The 27,082-nt window shown below is 37.5% G+C and overlaps 1 long non-coding RNA gene across 1 annotated transcript in view; it reads right to left on the bottom strand.

The window, feature by feature from the left end:
• Positions 1 to 9,214: 9,214 nt before the first annotated feature.
• Positions 9,215 to 27,082, bottom strand: part of LOC118163010 — a 21,590-nt gene continuing 3,722 nt past the window's right edge. Inside the window, exons 2-3 of the long non-coding RNA XR_004748779.1 lie at positions 12,628 to 12,637; positions 9,215 to 9,225 (exon numbers count right to left, since the gene is read on the bottom strand). This is a non-coding gene — a long non-coding RNA (uncharacterized LOC118163010). The remainder of the gene's footprint in view (positions 9,226 to 12,627; positions 12,638 to 27,082) is intronic.

The following is a 27,082-nucleotide window of genomic DNA, read 5'->3' as shown; positions in this document are numbered from 1 at the left end:
AAAACTAAAAAAAAAAAAAAAAAAAAAAAAAAAAAAAAAAAAAAAAAAAAAAAACACTTTTATTTCATGTTCAGTATGTTTTGGGATATTTTTTCCCTGAAACTCAGTATGCATTGCTGCTATCACAGGGGTTTATTTGTGATCCTTTGAAATAATACTCTTGTGGTTTGTTTTTTTTCTCTTGAAAACTGTATAGAGACGATCAAAACTCTAATGTATTTCAAATGCCATATTTGACACTGAAGTGTATATGAACCTCGTACTGAAAGTTACCTCTTTAATAAAATGCGAATTAGAAATTGAGCAAGGACAGGTCAAAATTTGTTTTTGAACTATGACATTCTAACTAACTTTGAGTATCCTTTCTTCCCATCATAGATAAATATATGCTTAATAGAAAAATGCCCCTAACACCTCCTGTATATGCACACTGCAGATTCCTAGTCTGGACCATGTTTGCAAATCCAGATCATTTTTATAGCCCAGTTTCTGAAAAAACAGTTGATTATACTCAAAAAGTGGTATAAATGGAATCAAACCAATAATGACAATATTTATTTGAGATACAATTTTGTGATTAATAGTGCTCCAAAGCATACTACAACATTATTGTAAAAAATATCAGAAAACCTTATATTTTCAAATTTAACAAGACTGCATATGAGCTGGAGTGGTTTATTCTCAACAGAACCTGGATGCTATTATTCTGAAGCAGAACTTTTAATCTAAAATGCTTTTCTGTACTTTTCACTTTCTTCATAACTGATGAAATTTCAGGTTTGGAAGACTTCCTGTAATGCTTATTCCCTTGGCTCCTGACTGAACTTGGTTAAACTGAGGAGGATGTCTTCTAAAGGCATTGACAATGTATTTACATGAAACCTTTGAGGCAGAAAAATATCACGCCTTACAAAGAGGCTCAATTATTATTACACTATAGCCATATCAATAGAAAGTAATCTTTTCATCTTTTCCTTAGAGAAGTGTTTTGTTCTGAAGGGGATAAATAAAATGTTTACACTGAAAGAAATACCTCCAATATTTTAGATTGAGCCACTTAATTCGTTTATATTGAAGAGCATAAAGGAACCTTATCTTGGAGTGATTTCATCTAAAAGGATGTATATTAAATTAACACAAGTCCAGAACTTGAGGTCCTTCCTTAGTTTTCACTCAAACAAATTTTTGAAATTGCAGTGGAAATTAGTCTATTAAACACAGGTAAACAAAATCATGCTCTGAATTGTTTGAGCCAAAGATGAAATAAAAGAGAGAGGATCCTCAGCTGTTGGATAACTCCACTGCCTTCAGCTAATGTTTTTGATTTATACCAGCAAGGGTTCCACTCAGGATGTATCAAGCAATCTTCTCTGTTTTGTTTGTCCTCTTTCTACTAATCCCCTGCAGATCCAGGAAAAACATGAAATGCATTCTAGTCCACATGAATTCTGCTCAAAGAAAGTTAGAAAATATTTCAACATCCACTCCATTGAGATGATAGTTACAGATTTGAAATGGAGTAAAGGACTGCTATGATCACTAGCATATTGCTTAACATTAATTTCACGATATAATTCACAGTACCATAAACAATTGATGAATATAGAGGAAAAAGCACCTCAGAATTAAATTCTGGTAAAAAAATATATGTGATGTAATCAAAGTTAGCTAACAGCAAAGCAATGAACTAAGGAATAGGCCCCTCAATCCCAACTATCTCTGAGGCATCATTTCCATAGAATGAGGTTAAGTGAGGCAGCTGAACCAATTTTAGATTTAATTGCCTGCTACCATGAATGATGGCCCTGCCCTTCCTCCCCTACTTCTTCTCCTCTCCCCTTTTCCAGTTTTGACAATTACATGGTCCCCCAGTGATCAGCTGAACTCAGAAAACTACTCATTTCATAACTGGCTTCGTTTTCTGCCAGATTCAGAGGAACAAGTCAATTCTCTGACAAACTCCAGACATATTGCAAGGCACAATCTGGGAGAATGCACTAGAACAGAAGTTAGGAGAAAAAACAGGATAACCCCTTTAGACAGCAAGCACCAAAATATTAAACCAACACTGCTTGGTTCATCTTTTTCTGAATATCTGGAATAAATCTTCCTTCGCTCAAGATTCAAAGCCCTGAACTCTCAGGTCCACAGACTGGGAGGGAGTGGATGTTTGACTAGTTCTGTTTACACATTTTGACCAAAGACTTTCACAGTATATTTTATTCAGAACCTGTTCTTAAGAGATACAGAGTAATTTCATCCCAGTTCTGGGAGACTTGGGTGGTTCAGACAACACATCCCTAGTGATTATTTCATGTAACTCACTCAAGGGTGATAAAAGAGACAGTACAAATGCAATGAGCGAGATACAAATATCTAAAAAGATAAGAATTACCCTTTCAAATACATTTCGAAAAAGGAAAGAGACAACTACAGAAAAGACTGGATTCAACTTAGGGTGCTGACACATAAAGCATCAATACTATGGTCTCCTAACAGCCAAGATTTATGTTGAGTAGTTTACTGGCATAGAACAGAATGGAGCTATCAACAGAGGAAGGACAAGACCCTCTATAATCGTATATTTCTGAAAGCATATTTGATTTAGGCTGTACCTCTGCAAAAGCCCAGAGGCATCACAAATAGCCTTGGGGTGGAGGCACAGCATTTACAACATCTCTGAATAATTCCATCTGATTCAAAGAACTCCCACTGGCCACCTGCCCTGTTGAGAGTCCTCCGTCACTAATACCTTTTGTTCTAGGGGAATAAATCTGGCACTGCTCCTTGCATGTGTATGGTCCTTTGCAGTGGTGAGCTGGTACAGGACCTTAATACCATTATACAGGATGGGTAAGTATCCAAACATGTAAGGGTCTGAAAAACATGCTGAAATATCCATTAAGAAAAATGTCCCAATGATCCAAATTTTAGACTTCAGTCAAAGGCCTGACACCTGGTAATAATGCAAATTAGCCCAAATAAGAATACTGTCTATTGCCCAGAATTCTTTACCTGAGACGTTTTTATTTCTGCATTCTCATAAACTTTCTAATTAAAAATTGGAACATGATATTGAAATAAAATATGATAAAACTGCAGTGAAAAACCCATCCAGATTCTAGGCATGAGCAGCTGCATGAGCCATCTGTATATACCGTATGTTTAGTGCTTGATTTAGGGCGCTGCAGGTACACAGGGGCAGTAGGCACATTGAATATCTGCAGTGCAGTTTAAAAACTGCTTTCCTTCACACTTTCTTGCATTTAAGTCTCTCTTATTTTCCTGTGACATAATCTTTTTCTCCCTTGTCTATTGGTAACAATTAGTGTGCATGAATAAAAACATTATCCAGTCCCAGCCTGGTGTAGATTATTTGATTTCTGACTGAATATTTGACTTCTGTTTCAGACGATTAATAACTTTGGTTATTTTGAGACACCATATTTAATCCAATGTTTCAGTCCTCTCCCACCTCAAAACAGAAAACTTCTAAAAAGAATGTAGAATTCATTAATGAAATCAAGTGCCGCATATTTTGGCTTCAAGCTATCCTTAACTTGCTGTGAATAGTCCAAATCCAGTTTTCATAGGGTTGCAGCTCTGCTATCAGGTTCCAGAATGTAAGCTCTGGTTCATCCAAGAGTCTGCAAACCACATGTCAAAGTTGGCTCAAATTTCACATGAATGCAGATCAAAAGCTTCAAGGAGCTGCAAACACATTTTAAAAAAAACAACTCTATGGATCCAACTGAATTTTAGTTTGCAAGTAGAGAACTGTTTAAATCCCAAGCGCATTCAGAAACGTAGGAGTATGAGCCTATGTGAACAGAAGCCAATAAATTTCCTGTTAGCTTTGGATTCTTTCTCTTACACCAAATATCAAACATTCTTCTTTTTTTTTTTTTTTTTTTTTTTTTTTTCTTCCAGCAGTCAGGATTGTAACTTGTTAGCAACATCCTAAACCCAAGAGATTTTCAAGCAGTCTAGCTGAAACTGCTGCTTTTCTTATTCTGTTTGCACTCTAACACCATATTGTGAACTCCTCCAGAAATGAAGAAGTAATAATTATCACATTGATGCTGATAATTCGGGTACAAAAAAAGTAAAACCCAGTGTATACATAACCTGAAGTATTTATCAACAAAATATAGAACATCCATCAAATGCATGAAATTTTGCTTCAGTTTAATATTTCCTTAGTTGCCTAGCATAAACTAAAAGCAGTCAAATTTAATACAATGAGGATAGACTAGACAGAGTAAATAGTGTTTACTAACCATGTCTTTTCAAGATGTTGTTAACAAGCTACAGCTGTGGCTTTTGGAGGAGAAATGACTTGAAGATTTGAAAAAGAAATCTATTTGATATACAATAAAGAGATGTATATATATGTATACAATAAAGCATGTATATATGGGTGTCTAGAGATACAATATTTAGAAAAGTTTTAGGTAATGTCAGAAATATATTTTACCAGAAGTTGTATCGGAATTAGCTATCAGAAAGATACGTGTGTGTTCAGGGATAAGTCAGAGTTGATTCTAGCTATCTGTGCAATTTTTTTGTGTGTGAGAGTGACTCATAGACTCTTTAAATGGCTCAGGTTGGAAAGGACCTTAAAGGAAGGAACCTAGTTCCAATCCCCCTGCCATGGGCAGGGACACCTCCTACTAGAACAGGTTGTCCAGGACCTCATCCAACCTGGTCTTGAATACCTCCAGGGATGGGGCATTTACAGCTTCTCTGGGCAGCCTGTGCCAGGGCCTCACCACCTGCTGAGTGAAGAATTTCTTCTTAATATTGAATCTAAATCTCTCCTCTTTTAAAAAAAAAAAAAAAAAAAAAAAAAAGGTTCTTATGCTTTTTTCTAAGGGTAGCATGTTGGACCTGGACTATAAAAAATTCAGTCTCATCAAGACAGCTCAATCTGCATGCCAAAAAGCCAAAGAGTGATACTTTTCAACGGCCTTTTGAAGCCACTTCCCTCTCTCAAAAGAAAATGTTATTTTTTTGAGCCTGATCACCTCAGTGATACAGAATGGACTCATTATCATTTGTTACCCAATCATTACCTTGTCAGTTCCTTGTGCTTTACAGCCATTTACCATGAGCACAACAAACACAAACTTCCATCCCTCATCTCCGTTTTCTGATCCCAAAACATTCTAAACATTCTCTTTCTGGATGTCTGCACAAGTATTTAATGTCAAGACCAATACATTTCTCATTATCACATTAGAATCAACCAGTTGACAAGCAGCTGCAGGTGATGACTGCTACTGAGCTGAACTGTTTCACAGCTCAGCTCTTGGCACTGCTTTTGCTGCACGGGCTTTCAGCAACTGGTAATGGCTGAGTGCCATGTGTAGAAGGCTCAGCTTGTTCTTTCGCATGTATCTGGACTTCAGCCAAGATTTTGAAAGGTAAAATCCTAAAAAGAATTAGGCAACCATTTCCACATGTGAGGGCCTAAGCAAATGCTTTAAAAACAAACTGATCTGTTGATTATTAGCTGTGGATATAGCCACCTTACTTTTAAAATCCTAATGTTTCAAATCCTGGGCATCTTCCTGGCTTACAGCATTACCATGCAGTCTTCCAGCCATAGCATTAGACACTACACGTTGTGTGATGTGCAAGACCATGCAGTTGAAGACACAGAAAGTATATGTGTGGGCTATTGCTTTTTCTTTGCCAGGAGTGGGTTGAGGGAAGTACTTAATAACTGACAGCCAGAGACATGAATGACACGAGAGTCTGTGCCCAAACTGTTATCCCAAAAAACACGTTCAGCTGGCAGAATAGCCCCTAGTCATCCCCATGGAGCTGTAACTTTGTGCAGATCAACAAGCCTGTACAGCTCAGCAACTAACTTAATTGTCTAAACCTGACTTGATCCAGACAACAGTCATCTCCTTATTTAAGTCTTATAATACTAGAAGATGAATCATCTAGCAGATATTTTTGGAGCTCATCTCCTGAGCCCAAGAAGAAATCAACTTCACAATATCACAATAACATCTTCAATTTTCTTTTAAAGTACCACAGAGAAGAATATATTACTTGTCATTTAATAAAAGCTCTTACTTGCTCCTGTGCTCATCTTGGCAATAGGAAGCAAGAGTGGAATAAGCTTCTCTGCCTACAGAGATAAGAGCCTAAATTTCATACTGTCCAGGCAATTACCACTTCCCAGATCACCCAAACTGCCAGTTCTAAACATTTATGAATATAGGGATCCTATTGGATATATTCAGCACTGTGCTGAAAATGAAAATTTATGGGATCAGAGAAAGAAGAAGCAATGGCAAATAGGAGTTTGACTTTGTAGCTTGGTGTTTGTGTTGTTTAGTCAGGACTGGCAGATCTGTATTTGGGGTCACAGCCTTTACTGCTGTATTTTAAGGAGGTTGGACCTAGATGGTCACTTCCAACCTTAAGGACCTAAGGTCCTTCCAACCTAAGGTCACTTCCAACCTTAGCCATTCTATGATTCTATGATTTCAGAAACTGTTTATTGTAAAATGCAGAAACCATTCGGAGGAGAGAGACGAGAGTCCAGGATGATCTCAACAGGGAGCCCCAGGACTGAATCATGCATATTCTCATGAACACCATCTTTCTCTAACCCAGTAGCAATCTCTCTGTAGTAAACGAGATGTGTTCATGACCATCATCTGGCACTGGGGTCAGGTGGCATCAAGCAGCCCACATCCTTACCTCCAAAATTTCCTAACTTCAAAACAAGGTGGCCACATGCAAACTGCCAGGTGGGAGAGATTTCTGGCATGCAGTAGCACCCAAACCAGGTGGGAGAACTGTTTGGGAAAACAGGAAGCCAAAGCCACACAGCTACCAATTCAGAGAATTTAAGAGTAAATGCCTGGAAGCATCCCCCAGATGCTTCAGATGCTTCAATCTGGCTCAGACCAAAATCGCAGCTTCCTTGTTAGCATTTCCCATTTCAAAACTAAGATTTGTTAGTGACAGAAAATACCAAAACAGACTTGGTTTAAGAAAAACAAGTACAATCACATTATTCATTTCAGCTCAAGCTATCATGTAATATTTTTTGTTAGCCTCCACAATTTAATCAAATAAATTACTATGTCTGGGAAATCTGTATATTAAACTTAAGATTATAATGGTATGAGTATTATCAGAGCCACACCTCAACTAATGAAACAATAACATAACATTAAATTGGACTTTAACTTCATGCTCAAGAATATGAACAAGAAATGTGTAGAATGGTTAATGTTGTAAACCTGTGGCTCAGTCATTTATGAATTTGTTTCTCATGTCAGCTCAGCCTTCTTCAGGTTTGTCAATATATTTTTATGTCATAAAATTTTTCTCTTAATGTTTTTTTTCCCCAGTGTGCTCACATTTGTTACTCATTCTCACATATTTCCTGAAATATTTATTTTGTCCCTTTGTTTTCTAGACAGATTATTTAACATTTTGAATTATTTCTACCTTTCTGCTTTTTATTCCACATGCATTTCATCTGTCTTATTTATCCACCACATCCCTCCGTATTGTGCTGAGGAAGAACTTTTCTACAAGTAGGAGAGTATAGAAAAGTAAACAGCCCTTCTAATTAGCTGGACTGAACTGTCATTTTCTTGAGAAAGCAAAATTTTAAGGATAAATATTGCCAGAATATATGTCACTCCTTGACATATATTCTCAGTGTGTTTCCATACTAGACATGTTACAACAATGTACTAATTGTCTCCACAGGATTCAGTTTTTTCAGAAGTGGAAGATATTGGTATATCTAAGTAACATTTTTTTAAACATTCCATTTTTAGATGTGGCAGAGGAATTAAAAAATAAAGTGTTGTTTAGGGAGGGTTGAGCAGGGGGGTGGAAAGGTGAGGTGAAATTTATGTGCAACTTGTTTTCACAGTTAGATACTCTATAAAGCAGAACACCACCAAACACATAAGTAATTTCACATTCAGATCCATTTGAAATTAAGTCAGGTTTTGTCCTATTTGCCCTTACCAAAGCTTTGACATTTATCTTTAAAATTCTGCTTATCACAGCTATTCCTGCTGCACTGATTCTGAGATTTTATATTGCTATTAATTTGTGTGGACTTCATCAGACATGCTTTGACAGTAAACCACAATTAAATGTTCATTGGATCATTAAACAATTTCAGCCAACATTGTCCGCTGTGCTTACTGAAGCTAATGCGAACATCTTGAGCAATGTCACAGTAAAGAAAATATTCTACATAAAAATTTCCATATCGGATTACCACTCCTTGTAAATTGGTTATTGTGTTACAGCCTATCAGTTGTTTTTTTTTAATGCACACTTCCTTGAAAACTGTTACCATGCATTAATTTTGCATACCCTATAACAAACCATTATTATTGATTTTAATGTTGATAGCTTGCATGTATAAACCATCATAGCCTTGCATTTTGCTTCTGAAATGTTTAAATACCAATTTTATAAATATATTATCATGTTTCTGAAAAAAATCCCTTTAAGGAAATATATTTTCCATACCAATATTTTGAAAAAGGCTGTACACCACTCTGGATGATCAACCCTGGTATGTTTGGCTTTTTCCAAAACATTAAAAAAATTTCCACTGCCTAACTAGATGAAAGATAAAAGTCATAGTTCCTGCAATATAACTCTGAAGTGTGCAAGCAGATACAAATGGATGCAAAATGTATGAGGCACAGAGTGGGAACCATGTTCCCAAATTTAAATGTGTTCAGTGCAAATGTCTTGCATTTACTTTTGAACCTGCAGACCAGACTACCTTTAACATCAATTGGAATGAAATTCAGACTGAAGTTCATCATACTCTAAGACCTAGGACCCTAAAAAATCTCAGACAGATCTGATGAACTGTACCCCATAAATTCTCATTACTCTCCATTCACCACAAACACAAATATCTCTACTATAAATGTCTAAATTTAGGTGAGAACAACTCAACTCTGAATATTCAAACACACTGCAATTTAATAGCAGTGTTAAGTTTGACACTTAAGTTTCCCCTGTGTTGTTTTAAAGTAACCTCACATCCCCACTTACCTTTTACCAGCAAAATTCTGGCAGAGAGAAAGTGACTAAATCAATCAGTAGTAGGAACAATTCTGATATCTTGTGTCCATAGAGAACTTTATAGCTTTAGAAGCAGAAAACAAACCAAGAGAAAGGCTTCAGTACTCATCAAGGGAAAATGAACTAAAAAATAAAAATTGCACAAGGGGTATGAATTAGCTCCATTTATTAATTTACTTCAAGCAGCTTGTGATTCTGGTAATATATTGCTACGTCTTCTCAATCTGCAGTCTGACAGATAATTTTTTTTTTTATTTTTTTTTTTTTACAAGGTAAGGAAAATGCTTGCTTCATCTTTACTTTTTTATGTTACAATTACTACAACTACTCTAATCAGCCAAAGGCCTCCTGTCGTATTATATAATGTGAAACTACACATGGTAGAGATGCATTAGTCAAAATAATGTTGCACAGATACACCACTTCAGGTGGGACTATGGCTGTTTGTATGAAATGATACTTCTGCGTACATTTGTAAATTTATTTACCATAATTTCAAAATAGGTACTTAGCTGTCTGAATATCAAGTGTTTTATGACCTTAGAGACACCCTATGCAGATATGAACAAAAGAAGCATGTCCAAAACCCACAGAAGTTGATACAAATCATTCCAATTTCCGCTCTGGTACACTCACCAAGTGACACTTATAAAGTGCATTGTCACTCCAGTATACCTTGGCCCTTTGGAATGATATGAGCAAAATTCATGAATACTTTAAAATGAAATACAGGAACACAAATTTGAGATTATTATTATTTACATAGATTAAGAGACATATGTTAACTTAATTGCACAAATGGTATGCATTCTCTGTAAACTCTCTTGAGAGTTCAAAGTAAGTATCAAAATAATTGTAACTTTCCAGGGAAGGGGGGGTCTGGTTGACTATAAAAAAAAAAAAAAAAAAAACAGATTTAAGAACAGAGAAAGATACTTTTTTTTCCTGAGGAAGGACAAATCACAAATCTTTGCAAAACAAAGCAAAACAAATAAACAAACAACAATGTGAAATATTGTTCTTTTGTGTCTTTGATAATATATCTGTGAAACATATCCCAGAATATTTGTACTCCACAGCAGAACTTTTGTTCCAAAGTTCCTGCTTTGCAACAAAGTATGAATTTCAGATGAAGGTTGTTGTCTTCTTAGGGTTCCTTGTATATCTCACCAACATGTGAGTTATACATGCCTTGTATAACTCACCAATGGCACGACATTCTTATATTTTTGGTAGGTGGAAACTGTCACTTCAGCTTTTTCGTATTTAGAGCCAGGGTTGCCTGCACATATTTCCTGGAAGAGAGATGGTAGCAGGAAGAAGCAGATGACCAGAATCATAAATACAGAGCTTGGTGTTTTATGATGGGATCACATCTGGATCACACTGTTGGCCATGACTATCTTTCCACTGTAAAACTCATGAACCTTTTAGTTCATGGGTGTGAAAGCCTGTTACCACAATGAGTCAATAGTCCCTGCTCAGAGACATCCTTTTGACTACCAAATGTCCATCCTCCCACCCTCCACTTCCCCTAGTCATTAAAACAAATGAAATTCCCCCAGATGTGCAAAGATGATGTCAAGAAAGCATAGAGTCAAGAACCAGGCAGGCCATTCATTCTTGGGTAAGGCTAGAAATGAACATTGCCCTACATATTTTAATATATATGAGGTAATTATATCCCCACAGGAAAACCCAAGACAGAGAAGGAACTGCTTTACCTTAGCCATCCTTGGTGCATAAGTAGGATATGGAGAGCTGCTCACTCTCATTGAAGACTCTCAGGATTAGTTGTCTCTAGGGTAAATCTCAATACACAGCCTCTTATGCAACACTACTGGACAAGGAAAACAAATGCAGTCATTTTCTTTTGGAATAATTTTTGAAGAATGAGACTGGGACCAGCTCTATTTAGGTAGAACCATTCATCTTAAGTATTCGTTTTTGTGCTGGGATTTTCAGAAAAAATATATATATATATATATATATATATATATATAGTAAGCCAACTCATCTGCATTCTAACACTCATCAAAAGCACTGCATGCAGAAGGCAATGCTTTCTGAAATGCCAATAGCCCAATCCAGATTTCTAAGACAAAAGCATATTCCAAAATCTGATATAATTAACCAAAAGGATCAAGAAGGCAACAATGTTAGGCAACAATGCAACCTCATCCTCACGATCTGCCTCGCCCTACCCCTCTGTGCTGGAATGGCAGGAGGAAGCTTTCCTTACGGATACAATGTGCACTTGCTGACTCACCAGGGAAAGCATGTGTGGCTTAGAGCAGTTTTGTGCTCCTGTGATCCCAGGCCATCTGTGTACCAGCTGTCTTCTGGCATAAACTGGAGCATACCAAATGTTTGCTGCAGGGCTTTTCACACATTTCTTTGCCTTGTCAGCAAACTTGTTTTAACATGAGTGGTTTGTCCTCAACCTTACTGTTTCTCTCTCTTTCTTACACATGTTGTATATATCCACACAAACATTGTACTTATCACACAGAAGAGAGCATTACAGGACAACTACAATAGACATGAGCATTAACCTCTTGTGTTACATAGCTGCCCAGCACCACTGTGTCTAGTAACCTCACACACTGTATGTATCTAAGTCTTGGTATGCAAATGGCTTTGTGCAGTGTTCAACATTGCTTCTGTTTCCATTGTCAAAATGCTGTTAAGAGTATTCTTGTATCTTTTTTTTTTTTTTTTAATCTTTTTTTTTTTTCTTTCTTTCTTGACATATTTCCTTTCCTCTCTTGTTTGGGTGCATTTGGGGAAAAAGAAAAAATAAAAAGGTTCCAATGCTGTGAGCATCACTCTCACTATGTTGGAAAGAGGAATGTGATGCAGCCACCTCTACAGAACAGTAGGATATTCGATTCATCTATTCTGCTCTAAAACAGTTTTTCATAGCTAATTCTTTTTCTACGGAGAAAACTGATTTAGGCTCTTAGAAACTTTATCCTTACTTCTTGGTCCATTATGACAGTTCAAAACAAGCTGGAAAAGACTCTAAAATAACTGAGGCTTGCTGCACCAATAGCTCTGAAGATTGAACCAAGACACTAAACAGTCACCAGGAGTTCAGCAATCACTATGGGGACTGAAGGACGTGGTAGCCTGAGCCATATTGTGTACCAGCGGGAAGAGCATTACGCAGTAATCCCAATTGAAGGTGACAAATGGCTTGCTGTGACAAATGTGCTCATTCAGGATTCGCTGTGGATAGCTCCACTCTCTAAAAGAAGGGCTAAGTTTCTGGAGAAGCTGGAGGTGAGAAAAGGCAATTTTAAACACTGACATATCCTGCTTGCCCCATCTTAGCCAGGAGTCCAGCAAGACGCTGTGCACCTTGATAGATGGTCACTTTAGAGGAAGAGAAACAAGGTCCCAGGTAGTATTCCAGTGCCTTCTCTCCCTGTTTTAGTTAGAAGCCAGTTGAAGCAGCCACTGCTCAGCCAAAAGATGATTTCTTAGAGCCAAAGTGAATTTTTAGCTGCCTCATTAGTGAACATACAAATAGCTGTCTGTTGACAGCATCTGGAGACATCATCCAATCTCTAAACAAACCAACACACATTCTGGGATAACACAGATTCCTGCAGAGATTTTAAAGGCGATGTTATCAGCCTCCAACCTGGAACACAGTCTCCAGTCATCAGCCTCCTCTACCTGGGGAAAGCCTATTAAAGCAACTTTAAAACAGTATTTTCTCGCTTCACAAAGCAGCTATTTAACAAAGGCATGAAAGCATCATGAATGTAAAGTCTTTGCCTATACCCCTACCTGCAAGGAAGACATATTCACTGCACAAGAATTCACAAACAGAGACCACATAATATTGTAGTAGGAAGCAAAGATTTCCAGAAAAAGATCTCCAGAGAAGGCATAAGCCTGACAGTGACCTATCTGTACATCAGGTGGAACCTGTGGGTTTGTCCCCAGGTCATGCACAGCTTCAATGTGCCCATGATTTCAAGTCATGCAAGTGCCATGGAAGAATAAAAGAGCACTGTGATGAGAGCTGATGCAGAAAGGGTTGATGCACACAGTGATGCTGTGTTAGCCACTTCAGGCTTGAGAAGCAGTTGTGAAAAGAAAGTAGAGTTACTAGATGAATTTATTTTAAAATGCTCTTTGTTAAGAAAAACTTGGTCCAAAGTGATTATAAGCAAAATGAGTTTTGGAAGAGCCCTGTGAAACAGAGAAATGCTGAACTGGACATAAGAAACATGAGCAGAAAATGTGATCTTAAGGGAAACAAATGAGAAACAGCCATTCAGAAAGGGCTTTTAGCCATGAATGCTGAAGAGAATAAAATCTAGTAACTTCACCTTGTGAGCAGTCCAGCCCTAATGTTCCTGAACTTCACTCGCACAGTTCACAGTGGGGTCATTCACAACTGTCTTGCTGCTACCATTGCCATCAGCAGACTGCTCAATGCATAGGGCCAGGCTCACCAGTGGATGCTGGCTGCTTTGTACCACTCCAGTGATGTGAAGCAGCTGTAAGCCAGGTTTAACAGTCCTGTTAAATCAGCTTTATTATTGCTTTGTTTTGCTGACAGTGCAAATCTGCCAGAGCAGCCCAAGAAATTTGATGTCATACATTCTTTTTGCAACAAAGTGGAAGTGGTAATCCTGACTTTGAATTCCATCAAAATATTTAATAAAGTCCACAGGGAGTATCTTACACATTGACTGCTTTAAACTAAGTTCACTCTCTCTTTTCTGTGTACCCCAGTTCTGTCAGTTTCCCTCAAAGCATTGAATATGGCCACTGCATGAGTGGCCATTACACATATAGGAACAGCTTCGAAATTAAAATCTGCCCTCCTTGACAATCATAATTTTTAATTTTATGATTACACAGTAAACACAAAACTTCCCAGGCCTTCTCCATCATAACAGATGGTCTATTCAAGCAAGACTCTGGTCAATAGATTTAAGTCTTATATACACACACATACATTTACACAGTGACCCCAGAGCAAGAAGATATTGTGACAACACGGTTTAATTGTTTTTATTACAGATCAAGAGGCAAAAGTGCAGACCTCCTTTCAGACTTGTGATGAAGCAAACTCCTGCTCTATGAAGCTATAAATAATACAAAGCTAACAGACCTCAGGCATAAAAGGCAGCTGGATGCAGTGATAACCATACTGTTTTCTCTGTGCTGTCAGCTACAGAAAAGTGGCTTTTCTGTAGCTCAGCAGGACACTTTCACTCAATCAGATGTTCAACTTTCTGAACTCTAAACAAAGGTTTGAAAAGAGTCTTCTGTCCAAAGAATCTTGTTAAATAGGATGAGCTGCAGATTTAAATACTGACGCATGGAGAACATTATCATTTGTCTACACTACCTTCCAAATGTTTGCTACATAAAGCCTTGCCAGACTTCACCAGAGAGTAAAAACTCCTCCTTTCATTGCAAAGATATATTTGCATAATTATGATCACTCTCCTTTACCCCTTTCAAGTTTTACCCATTCATTTTCAGCTTGACATAAAAACTACTAGATAAAGCTCCTATGCAATTTTTGTGAAATAAATAATACTCTACAGTACATCTGTTAAATATGCTATAATCAAAGAAAAAAAATACTTTGTCCTTCTGAATTCAAAATTATATAATTATGCAATGTCACTCTGAACAGTAAGGGCAAAACTGTTCTATAAAGCCCCAGTCAGGCAACCTATTTGAAATATATCTCTTTATAAATTAGCTATAACATCTACATTCAGAACAATAGAACTTCCCATCTCAAGATTAAATCCAGCCACTCACAAATCCCTAGAAACCTGATATTAAGGTTTAAATAATGACAGGCATAGCTTTTTTGTATATACTGCCTTTCCTATTCGTGACTAGCATAATACAATTCTTACTAGCTACTAAAAAATAAATTTTCTGTATGCAAAGACTGAAATGTCTCTAAGCAAATTTCAAAACAATTAGGGCAACAGCTAAGGAAATAATACTAAAAAAATAAAATAGAGAAATAATAATAATTTGTTCTCTATACTCTTTTTTCTTTCTCCTCCTCAACTTGATTTTGCAAGAATAGGAAGATCAACAGTCATGAAGGTATGAGGGAATCTAATTTCTGTCTGGGTGTCTATTTTGTACAAGCTAATTGGGAATCAATGGGAATTACATATGTAGCCTCATTTCTGGATGATGTGGACTAAAGTTTGAGAAAGAACAGAGAGCTCACATCCTGTGCAAGTTCACTGGGGAGACATAAAACAAGGCTTATTTTCTTATGCCTGGTGGCAGAAGACCTACTCTGGCAGATTTTGCTGGCTCTGATGTGTGTGAACATGTAGTGGCCACAATAAATGTAGGGAAGGAATACCCTTGATCAATATGTCCTCGTGTGGTGGAAGGTGCAGCATAGCTTGGATGCAATAGCCCTGGACTAGGAGGGTGCATAAGGGAGGAGGATTCTATTGAGAAAGATGCTCATCCCACCACTGAAGGCAGACTGTGGGGCTGGCCAGGTGCAGTGCTCCACCCTGCTAACAGCCAACAAAGGTGACAGGAGCTGGTGAGGAACAATATCAGGTGGAACAATTAACAGTGAACATATTAACATCAAGCATATCAAAGACCACAGCTGTCCATATCAAAGAGCACAGTGAGGGAAAATGTCAAGACTCTAGTAATCTTATCTGTAATCAGCCACTCATATTCCCATAATTATATTTGATTTCATTTTCCTTCTCTCCCTTCTCCAATAATGCTCTGTCTGTCAGAGACAGTTATTCAATATTTTGCTTGTTTCACTTCAAAAAGATTCTGAATAGGACTTGAGTTAGTGTTTTAAAAGTTGTACATAACTGTGTTTTCCCTTTGCAGCTGCCAAGAGGAGGGCTGTACCATGGCATGGGATGTGGGGGAGATGCTCAGCCCAGACACTCTGGGTAGCACCCAGAAGCACATGAAGAAAACCAACTATTCAGGGGAAGTATTCTGTGCTCAGTCATAGTGTTCCAGTTGGAAAATTGGTATAAGAGAATATATACAATCCCAGGAAAAATTAACTGAGTTTAGGACTGGTAAGGTTTGACTTAGATGTGAAAGCAGAGGTATTTAGTACCATGTAATGTGCCCTGGAATATATCAGATATCCCTGACAGATATGATAATGCCTGTAATGTGCCTGTGTCCTTTCAGTCCAAATGCTGGAGACAGCAGTTTCCTGTAATCTATTGATGATACCCTTATTAAAATCACTGAAATCAATCTTATCCTAAAATAGCAAATAAGAAAAGACAGAATTTCCATACTTTTCTGCACTGATTGTAAGGGTACTCCAGGGTGAACAGCTCAGGCATAGCTCTCCACACTGTATAAGTTTAACGTTAGCTTGTAAGAATTTCAACTCTGGCATCTAATAAAGTGGAAGCCACAAATTATGTTTTTGTTTTTGTGTTGTTCTTTTTTGTTTTGTTTTTTAAGAAAAAAAAAAAAAAAAAAAAGAAGGATAGCAGCTACTTGTGGTTGCACGTGGATTGTCTGGTGTCTCAATTATCTCTGCAGTCTTTCTCTCAATAAGGATATAGCAGGGTCTTTCTCTTTATCATGGCTGTGTACTTTCTCAAGCCACACACAAAATTAAGATTCTTCAGTGCACTTTACATTGTTACTGTGATTGATGTTAGTCAACTTGGTTACCCCAAAGAGGATTTGGAAAGGCATGACGTGTTGCTGCAATCTTTCTTTTCCTAGGAAGCCACACTAAGGATATTTTAATTAAGTCTGAAAAAATAACGAATCCATTAGTAAAACAGTAAAATAACAGTCATCATTCCATGACAACCTCTGAATAACACTCTCTTTAATAAGCTGTCCCGTGTTTTATTTGTTTTTGAAGGAAATCAAGAATTGAGCTGTGAACTGAAGCAAAGCATTCTTCTCTGCACTCCAGCAGAAGAGTAACAACACCCATTATTCGTGTAAAATGCACCACACAACACTGATATCTGCAAGGAGCTCATCGTTCTTTGATGTTGTTGTCTTTTACAAAGCTTCTCTTTCCCTTAGTCTACCCCTCCTCCCAGCCCCACCTTGTCAAATGAAAATTTGACAGCACGGAGTACCCTAAAGGGTGTTTGTCTGAAACTGAAGACAAGCTGGAAGATTCAAAGACTGGAGAACTTTAATTTTTCTCCTCAGTTGGCAGCTGCTCTTTGTAACTTTAGGCTCATCTTTGTGAAACATTAACAAGACAAAAGCATTAGTGGCAATCTTTCCCTGACCACGAATATAATTCTCCTCAGTAACTCTGAGGTAATATCTAGTTCCCATGCAGCAGACCCAGAGGAAATTTTTGCCAGGCAGAAGCTTAATTATCAAGCAGGATATTAAAATTCTGATAGCAACACTGTCAACATTTCAATAACAACTATGGTTCTGAAAATCATTGCTTCTTGGAATATATCTTTAATCACTTGTAATGTAATAAGGTCTCTTCAGCAAAGCCTGTTAATATTGGTTGTCACCAGCCACATTCATCAGCTGCACAGATGAATAAATTCTGAGTGAAAACAACAGCTGAATTGAATACAAGCGCTCACCAACTTTATGTGGAACTACCCAAATTCTGATGTCTATGCTTAAAAATTCCTCTGGTTCTACAGTGGGCAAGATAAGAATCAAAATTTCATGAAGAAGTGCTGAATTTACTGTACCTGGAGAATTTGTGTCTCCTCTTCATGCATTGGCTTTTGCACAGAAGGGATTCTGCAGCTTGACAGACATAATGCAAAGTGGGTGTCCCAAGAAACCAATAGCAAAGTGATAGATCAGCTGCCCTACACTGCTCCAGGCTGCTTTGTGCTCAGTCACACTCAGTGGGATTCATACGATTAACAATGCTTGTCTCCAGTGTGAACACACTTGAGCTAGCCATCCTAGCCTCCTTTAGAGTCAAAGCAGTTAATGCTCAATAGACTCCAGGGTGCAACTCTTCTCACCCTCAAGTAGACAACAAGAATAGGTCAGATGAATCTCACTCTGCTTCTCGTATTGGCTGTGAAGAAAGCCTTATGGTGGTCACCTCAGCTGAAGCTGATATCTGAAAGGGTGACTCCTAGGGCAGAGTTCATTTCATTAGGGCTTGGAGATAAAACAGGATCTGACTCATGTCCTGCTGCACTGGCAGCTGGAGGCCAGGTGGGAAAACCTAAGGCATATGAGCTTTGTGTAAGCACCCTAATCAAGCCCCAGACCAAAGTAAGATGAATCTCATTCCCTTCTTTCCTTCTGTGAAGGAGACCAGAGCTCCATGCCTAATTTGAGTTGATATTAGAGTCAGTTTTACGGTAATTCATGGACTAATAACAATATTTCTTCCCTAAATCTCAGGGAATGTCATATATAAATTTTGCATGTGGGGCCTTGTACTGGGTCTGTCTGGGATGTTAACTTTCCCTGCAGCATCCCATACAGTGCTGCGCTCTGCACTTGGAGCTAGAACAGCAGTGGTATCACACCAGTGTTGTGTCTGCTGCTGAGAAGTGCTGGCACAGCATCAGGACTCTCTCTAACCCTCCTAGGGGGTGGGCAAAAAAGTGAGAAAGAAACATCATCAGGGCAGCTGACCTAAACCAACCAAATGGCTATTCCACACCATATGATGTCACACTCAGCAATAAAAGGTGGAAAAAGGAAGAAGAGGGGAGGGGTGGGCTCTCATTGCGAAAACATCTGTCCTCCTCCCGAACACCGACTACATGCGTTGAGGCCCTGCTTCAAGGACGTGGTCAAGCATCGCTCATTTGTGGGAAGTAGAGAGTAATTTCTTTCCTCTGCACTTCCACATAGCCTTTACTTGTTTTGTTTTGTTATTCCCTTTCCCCCTCCCTCTTCCCCTTTCCTTTTTTTCCCTTTAGTTGAATTGTTTAATTCTTAATAATATTTCCTTAATAATTTTTTTTTCCTTTAATTAAATTATCCTTATCTCAACCTGTGAGTTGTTCTTTCCTTTACTTCCTCCCCTCCTCATCTGAGGGGAGTGAGAGAGCGGTTGTGGTGTTCAGTGGCCTAGCACGGTAAAACCACCACAGGCCTAGGTGTTTAACTCCCCATTTCCAGCCCTCATGAGGATGTAGGGGATTACAGTGCAAGCTAACAGGACTGCTGCTTCCAGTGTTTTTATCGTTGTTGCTGTTTGTCATTTTTGTAACGTACAGCTGCCGTGGAATGTGTATGTGTTCCCTCATCAGAAGACCATTTTAAATGACATTTTCAAAATTATTTGACTCAAATATTTTGGGGGGGGGGGGGAATTAAAAAGGTATGTTTAACAGTGTAGAGGAGGAGTAAGCAAACCAACGCACCAAAAATAAAAAATAAAATAAAAAAGAGAGAGAGAGAGGCATTTATGTAATTTATGTGTCAACTTCTATTTCCTGGCCATCAAAGTGATTTGAGTTCAACAGATGCTCCAAGCCACTCCCTGGGACACAGACAACAATTCCCTTCAGGAGTCCCTTTGAAAAACAGTACCTCCCTCTTTCAGCTGCCATACTTAAATTTTAATTTAAGAAAACAAAACATAACCTGACCCAAAGGGTCAAGATCTCTCCTGTCCAAAGGACATTCCTGAATTGGCTGTAAATTATTTAATTCAGACACCATAAGCACTTTAGTCACAGAACATTAGTACTCTATGGGGCTAATTTGCAAAACTTTATTGATTTAATAAAAAGATTATATTATTTTAGACATAACAAATGTATACTTTTACTCACATAACTGTTTGTTGTTGTTGTTTTCTTTTCCTTCATTTATGGATTGTGCTATTAGTCAGTTAGATATGCCTTATTCCACTGGATAAAAATGTATGCAAATACAATTAGAGTTTGCCCCACAGGTGCAGATTGGGTAGATTATCAAAATCTTCTCAGGATTTACCAAGTTACTATTTAAATCACTGGTTTAATCACTCTGCTTTTTTTTCAGATTCATTTTTTTCTTCTAAAAGGCAAAAGGATGAAGAAAGCATAGTCTCCAATAAAGATTTCAGAAATATGTTCTGCCCTCATCAGTAAAAACATATACAACATCATCTCAAAAGTATATAAATTAGCATACAAAATATCACCACACATATTAAGGTACTTTAAAGGTCCTTGTTGATTTTTTACCAACATGTCTACTTTGGTTCATGATCTACATACTACTCTGTCTGTACATTGAGCTGGCCAAGTAATCAATTTAGACGGTGGTTTTCAAAAAATACATAAATAAAACACATAGTGTTCTACTCTTAAAAATATATATATTCTGCTCTTAAAATAAATATAAATAAAAATCTACAGCTCATCTCTATCTATCAAAAGGGAACTTTCCTCTTAGTTTACTGGCCATTTACGCAGAACAAGTATTACTAATGAAACAGAATGTTCATAAATTCCTCCTAGTTGTAAGCCCAATTCTGCAACTCTTTCATTGTATAGTGTTGGTAAGTCATTTGCCTTTTTAAATCATTTTACTCATTGGAAAAAAAAGTAGTACTACAGTCCACCTACCTATCTCATAAGGATGTTGTGTTAATTAATTGATAGACACAAAGCAGTAAGCAAACATTAAAGTGCAAAGTATTACTATTTGAGTAACCAGTTCTACATAATGGAGCAAGGGTGCACTGTATTTGTTTAAAAGACTTGTCACTTGAATGTAATTAACATCCATTTTAATGTTGAAATCAGAGTTGAACTTGATTTTCTCTAGCCTAGTAATTACGGCACCTTCCTCACACTATTTCCAGTGGCTTTCTAACAATAAATTGTCAGCCTACTGTGACCATACACTAAACTTAATTGCAAAGAATGAGAAAGAGAATTGTGATAGTACTACTAATAATGCAGTTTATAATGTACACTCAGGTATTTCCACTGTATTCCAGTCCCGTGAGAAAAGAAACCTTTACTTCTCTGCTACCTGATGGATTAAAATGACAAGATAAAACAAAACTTTGCTTGTTAGCACAGGCTGATCAAGCAGAGCATCAGAGTCAGGGAGCTGCAGCACTGAGTTGACATCTTAGCAGTGATTTTACCTGGTACAGTAATTTTGTCTGTTTTCATTATAATGTTGTTGGTTTTTTCATATTGTACAGCATGATGTGAAAGCTGATACCTTCCTGACCACCATACAGTACTGCTTAAATTATTCTATTGCCTGAAAATAAATTTATGATTATTACTTTATCACATTTAAGCTAGTGTGGTAATTAGCACACTCTCAAAAGCCATCTCCATTTATTATCACAACAGGATGCAATGAGGCAGAAGCTATGGAAACAGCCACCCAGAAAAGGCCTCCTTTTCTCTTCCTGGAATATTAATATTTTAGCCAAAGGTCAAAAATGCTGGCTAGAAGAAAAAAAAGAAAACAGTAATAGAATTTGGAGATTATTCTTTTTTATGCTCTCTTTATTGGATTGTACCCAGTTCTGACACTCTTGGAATTTAACCAAATTCTGTTTTCCTGAAATGAACACAAGCTCCAATCTCAGATTGTTACGGTATTTTCTGTCACTATTTACTCTATAGACTCCATTACCTATGTCTGTCTCTAAAAATGCATTGTTATTTTAATAGTCCCAATACTTTAGTAAACCATGCTGGCCTTCTAGAGCTATTGAAATTGGTTTTGACTCCACAAAATTTAAACTCAGGCCAGTATTTTCCCCCTGATGCCTAAAACATCTTTTGAAAACTGCATCCTGCTGCAAAAGAGTTTAGCAGTTTTTGTGATTCATATTCTGCGTCTCATGACAGCTTTCCAAAACTCTCAGGACTCATGACAGTGCCTTTATAGTGGTCTGAAAACTTCACATTGCCCCTCATAGTTGTCAGAGCACTGAGATGCCGCCTGAGATCCATGGCCAGCAAAGAATTTTGCCAAAAGACCTTCATCCAGTGCAACACAAAATGCTGCTACTGATGGTGAGACAAGGGTTGCTATCTCTGACCAGACTCCCCTTCTGTATATTAGGTGAATATCTGAGTGATGAATTGGAGCAATTACAATGACAGGTTTTGAGTTTACAGAGGCATAGGATGCTCTTTCTTCTTCATCCATTTGAAAAAGTCCGGCTGATAGAATGAAGGCTTTGAAACTCATCCAGTCTTTTTTTCTGCCTGCTTCTCAACAAACCTTTAAAAGAAAAGAATGACTGAGTAGTATGCATCCAATTAAGTCATGTTTACAAATAATTTCTCACTATCTGCTCAGTTTTAATGATGATATATGATTGTTCTGCGGATGCACAGTAAGCTTGATACTTTGCATTTCAGATATAAAATCTGTTATGGAGTCCTGGTGCTTTTATTAAACTGTAGTCTCTCTCAGAGAGAGAACCTCACTCAAACCCTCTCAAGGGACCTTGTATATATAATGTTAATTTTAAATTTAGTTAAATATATTCAAATGTATGCACTTTACTGGCTCTTGTGGACATAGCTTAACTGGAAAAAAAAAAAAAAAAAAAAAGTCCTTCATAAATGATTCATGAGTACATGGCACTTGCTTGCTGGCATGCTGTAGGGGAGGATAAAGGAAGAAGAACCCCGTGCTCTCTAAAAGGAAGTATCTTGCCCTCCCATGCCACAAAGTACAATATTTACTTGTTCTGGGACATGGGATGTCTGAGACACAAAGGCTAACAATGACTGGGGAATTACATCACTACACTGATTATGGTAGGTTTAAAATTAAGACAGGGAGCCTTCATCAGCACCAAAGACATTTTAGGTATGAGCCCATTCACTGAGCAGAAGGAGGAGGGGAGCACATGGGTGCTGGGATGGGAAAGTTGGGACTTCTCCCACACCAAGTGCTTGAGCATGTACAGCAACTGAATGAGTGAAGAGTTCTTATAGCTAATTCACCAGCCGAATGACAGCTCAATGGGTTGCTCTGATATATCAGGATGGTATGAAATTAGGAAATGTTGGTACTTCCTGCAGACCTGAATAGAAAGAAGCTTCCTGACACAGAAAGACAGAAGCAAATGTTGTAACAGGGCTAATAGTGGCTTTACAGGAGTGAAAAGACCTATTGAATATACATACACAAAAGCATAATTTAATGTGTAAAGTGTCTGTCTCTTGATGAATAGGTTAGGAATTCAATAGCAAAAAAAAAAAAAAATGCAAATGGCTGTAAGATTTTTAAAGGGATAAAGACTGAAAATAGCCTGTCTTTTTTCATTCTAATAGAGTTACCGTCATAGTTTTCCCATAAAGTCAAAGCTCTTTTACTGCTAATTGGGCTTGCTTGCAGAAAGCTTAGGCATTCAAACATGGTTTCATTTCCTTCCATAATCTCTCATTTTATAAAGCCATTGCACTCATTCATGATCTCTTCTTTGATGAAGAGAATGTATTTAGATTCCAGTGGAGAAAAATAAATACTGAAGGTAATGACTCTATTATTGCTAACAAGTTTATGCCCACAGGTAAAGAACCAGGAAGGGAAAGAACTGTCATCAGAGAGAGGAAACTACCTACCTATAATTTGCATTATTTCAGATCTGCACAGGAAATCAGGACATGTGCAAGCCAACATTTGTATTTTTTGTGTATTCACATCTCTGCTGGCCCAAGCAAAAAGGTTTACGTGCTTATTTCTAAATATAGATCTTGAAAACAATGAACAATAACATTAAATGATACATTACTTACTTTTGAAGATATCTCTAATGCTTTTGCATTAACATTTAGGGGTTATATAAAACAAGATGTATTTATTGTTAATATGGAACATTTTTGTCCTGCAAGGCCACACATACAGAATAGATAAATACGTAATGACAGATCTTAATAAAACACGTCCATTTCCTGTAACAGCCTGATAAGTTTGCTCAAGATAAAGCTGAAGTGAAAGCGCACCTTCCAGGTAGCCCAGGAAGTTTCTCTCTTTTAAGAAAACAAAGAAAATTGGAGGTGTTTTTCAAAAAAGGTTCTGTCTTCTCCTAAACATGCAGGACATTTTTGTCCTGCAAATCAACGGCTAAAAATATTAACGTTCCTTAACATGAGCTCTAGAGAGTTTAAATTTCACTCTCAAGTTTGGCATTGGTATACCTCAAGCAAATTCAAGCCCTGAACTGTTTTGCTTCTTGAGGCTCTCAAATCTTTGTTTCTATTTTCCCTCTTGGACATAATCAAGAGAAACAGCCAAGCACAACCTCCCACCCACAGCCTTCACTTTGGCAAGCGCAGTCATCTCAGAATGCAATGCTTTCCCTAATGCCCATGAATCCCATTAAGTTTTGCTGATGCCAGAAACTGAACTGTTGTTTATCTTTTAATAAGTACCTTACATTATAATTTCTCTCGTGTGTGCTAGAAGTACACAAAGGGAATGTCTGCTGGAGTCCCTGTGGTTAGGTAAACATACCAAAGTTAACCTTGATATAGCTAAATCAGTATTGACAACTACAGTAGCAGAGAGCTCAGCACAGCAAAACATGAGCTCTTACCTGAATCCTTGAGCAGGTTTTAATTAGCACCCTATGGCTTCACAGTTGCCAGGATCCAGGCCACTTATCGTAAGCTATCCCAAATACCAAAGCTGCACAGCAAAATATCCTGTATTTAGCTTAAGAATCCTAACAAACTTCCTTCAAACAATAAGTTACATGGCCTATAGAGTAAGAACAAGCTCAAAACTTGTCAGAAGAAATTAAATTCTAATGGTTATGTTGCTACTACAACAAAAAAATTATTTTTTTTACTAAAAACCAGCTATCCAAATCTGTAGTCATGGTGTGTCTCAAGTCTCATCTACATGAAACACATGTACTGCGTTAGTTACAAAAATTTCCATTGAACCACCACACTACTGCACAGCTTCCTATGTGTCTAAATCTGATGAAATGAAACTGGTGTTAGCCAGATAGAAAGATTGGTTTTAACTACTCCTATTTCTATTTCATGTACGTGTGCAGTTCTTAACCAAGGCTGAAATTTTACTGCTCTTTATTGTAAGCACCCTAAGTAATAGGAAAAAAAAAAAAAAAAAAAAAAAAAAGTGACAATAATGCTACAATGTCATTGGAGAATGATTTTCTACCCAGAAATTTTTCTCCTACTTATAAGCTCTGACATGTTTTTTGCTCTTTTTAGTACTTCTAGTACTACCTAGTGGCTTGCAGTCATCAGCCATGCCAGGACATGGAATGGGGAATTGTTCAAGCTCAAGACTAACTTCCTTTGCTTGTGGGTAAATTTTAGTCTTGCATAGTTGCTGGAACTGGTTCACTGTATGGCAGTACAGATAATTCTGCTGGCATCATACTGAGGACACGGGGGTGGGAATGAATGACTCGTTCAGCAGGACCAGTTCCATTTCTTGTTGGCAGCAGTATATCATGTCAGAACCCACAGAACTGCAAGTTTTTCTTTTCATGTTGTCTTACACAACATGAATTAAATTCTAAACAGAAAAGTCCTAGATATATTTTCATTTATCTTTTATCATGAGGTAGGCATATCTATATATACACAAATACCAAAATACACTTCCAAAAAGCTGACGCAACATCTAAATAGCAACTAAAGCAGCATATTTTCTACAGGACATGTTTAAAAGTGGTAGTATTGACAGCCATCAAAGCAAGCAAAAGGGTCAAACTTCCTTCCATAATTTCTTTAAGTAGTTGATCATGTTATAACCACTTGGTAATTTCAAATGAAAGCTAGAAGACATTAGTCATGGAGGAATCTGTTTTGCTTCCATGACATATACTACCAACAAAAGCTACTCAGTTACCAATAAGCTATTAATAAATTATTTTTCTTCTTCAAATTCCCAGTATTTCTTCCAAGAGAGAGTTGACATAAGATGCATAAGATATTCCTGATCTTTGGTATGCAAATATACTTTGGCATTGCCTTTTACTTTTTAGTATTTTTAGTATAATTTTTTGACTTTGTAAGTGAACAGCATAGATCACATTTTTTGCTATATTCAGGACAGAAATAGGGATTCATGAACACTGATATATATAAAATGGATTCTCTTTATATGCCACTATAGACATTTTGTTTAAAATCTGATGCACAGTGCTGCTAGTAAAATCTCAGCCAAAATGTAGAAATGTAAATGTATGATTCATTTCAAAACAAATTCTCTCCATGAATACAATGAAGCATTGAATACTTGGAATCAAGAAATAGAAGACTTCTCTATGGGCCCAAAAATTCCCTTAAATTCTGGGCCGGAAAATTCATTACCATCTCCGATAGCCATTTAGCAGTTACAACGTTTTCAACCAGGGAAGCAAGAGGTGAAGCGTGAGCTTTGTGGTGCAACTTCAAAACACCTGTCACATCCTCATTGAATTCTGCTACATGGAGCCAACAAGGGTTACTGAATGAATTCCACTAAATTATTTGACAGGTGATGTTTGAAGATCTTGAAAAAAAATAATAAATACATAAATTACAGGAAAGAAAGAAAGGGAAAAAAAAAAAAAAAAAAAAAAGGAAACCATCACAAGCACATTTCAACAAGACACATACATGTTCTATTCAATTTTCTCTCCTTTCTTCCACCTGTCACTTCTCTAAGAGTTGAATGCTGGGGCTGACTGAACAAATCACTTGTCTGCTTGCTCAGGAAGAGCTTTTTAAAGAACACAAACAAAAACAGGAGAAATAGTCGCTAAAATCCCCTAGAATCATATCCAAGTTTTCACTGGTAAATTCAATATTGTTTCATTCAGACTTTTATGTAGTCAATGCATATATGAGCTTCTTATAGCACAATTGGTGATAGACAACATGGCTCCACTAAGTGCAGATCATGCCTGACAAACATGGTCAACAAAAGCAACGTGGCCAGCAGGGCGAGGGAGGGGATTCTCCCCCTCTGCTCTGCTCTCATAAGACACCACCTGGAGTGCTGTGTTTAGCTCTGGGGGGGGGGGGGGGGGGGGGGG

The sequence above is a fragment of the Oxyura jamaicensis genome, chromosome 2 (assembly GCF_011077185.1).
Source record: "Oxyura jamaicensis isolate SHBP4307 breed ruddy duck chromosome 2, BPBGC_Ojam_1.0, whole genome shotgun sequence".
In the NCBI taxonomy this organism is placed as follows: domain Eukaryota; kingdom Metazoa; phylum Chordata; class Aves; order Anseriformes; family Anatidae; genus Oxyura; species Oxyura jamaicensis.
Note: the sequence above shows the minus strand (reverse complement) of the source record. Positions and strands in the feature narration are given on the sequence as shown.